General features: G+C 41.5%; 1 protein-coding gene across 1 annotated transcript in view; it reads right to left on the reverse strand.

The window, feature by feature from the left end:
* Positions 1 to 1,346, reverse strand: part of LOC101846108 — a gene marked incomplete at its 3' end in the record, with an annotated part of 24,384 nt that overhangs the window by 9,274 nt on the left and 13,764 nt on the right.

Raw genomic sequence — 1,346 nt, forward strand, 5'->3', positions numbered from 1 at the left:
GAGAGAGAGAGAGAGAGAGAGAGAGAGAGAGAGAGAGAGAGAAATGTGGGGTGGGGGCGAGGGGTAGGGAAGAGAAAGCGAGGACTCCGTGATCTTGCAATAATTACATTATGACTGAGCTGGTCCCACGACAACTTACGAAGATCTACTTATCAAAGTGTACTTAGCTTTCCCTGGCCGGTACATTCGACAGCGTGAGGACATTTTGTGAAGAGTTTTTAAAGATCACCGTTTCCCTTGGGTGATTATTGGTAACTGAACCCCCCCCCCCTCATTCTACCTGCTTCATCAATAAAAAAAAAGCACATAAAGTAATACATGCGCTTTGATTATGATTATCTATGTTCCCCGTGCCCTTTCAACGATGATCATAATCGTTTTAACACAAATAATAATGACAGCAGATCTCCTAATTGATCTGCCTCTTAAGTAACCTAATAGAGTTGATAGGGGCGTTAAACCCATACCACTTCACCATTTTCACCTAATTAACGAATTTTCCCGTTAGGATCAGGCAGTGAGCTGTGTTATGATACGTTAAAGTACGGGTTTTGCTCTTAAAGGAAGTGGCACAGTCGCATAGGTCCTACTATCACAAAATTAAATGGCAATGTTGCTATACACTTCAAACCAGTATGCACACACATCAGAAACACGAATTTGCCGACTTCACAGAACGCATGTTGTTGCCTGTCTTCAGATACAGAAAAGAGAAGTGAAAAATTTGTTTCAATTAAAAAGTTTTGCTTTCATTTTAAAGTACCCCGAAAACAGTGGGCTTCTCTCTACTAGTGTTGTCGAATAACATGTGTCCTCAGAGCTATTGCCCCTATCAACACTGTGAATTGAGAAAGTGTAATCAGGGATACATTTTTAATGTATTTTTACTCCCATTCGACACAATTAAGACAATTAAGGAGGAGGACTTTCGACCTTGCCGATCAAGGCCAACCTGAGCTGAGAGGGATACAACATTCCAATAAAAAGGACCGAGATACTCGATACGTATTTTCTCCCCACCCGGGTCTCTGCGAGCGAAAGAGAAGTGCCTAACTTTTACACTACAGACGCTAGCACCCTGGGAGAGACCTACATTCTCACTAAAACAATTTAATTCCTAACTCAGTATCGGACTGTCATTTTTAGATCTTGTCAGTATATTACCGCTTTAGCGCCTGTAAAATAAATGGCAGTTTGGACTATAATAGTCATTATGCTTCCAAGATTGCTGAAATTGTTTCAGAAGGCTGTTAGGTCTGCCGCGGTAATTAAAATATTGTACGAAAATGTGCGCTATATAAATTCTTTTTCCTCCTCCTCCTCCTCCTCCTCCTCCTCCTCCTCCT

The sequence above is a fragment of the Aplysia californica genome, unplaced genomic scaffold, assembly GCF_000002075.1.
Source record: "Aplysia californica isolate F4 #8 unplaced genomic scaffold, AplCal3.0 scaffold01213, whole genome shotgun sequence".
NCBI classification, from domain to species: Eukaryota; Metazoa; Mollusca; class Gastropoda; order Aplysiida; family Aplysiidae; genus Aplysia; species Aplysia californica.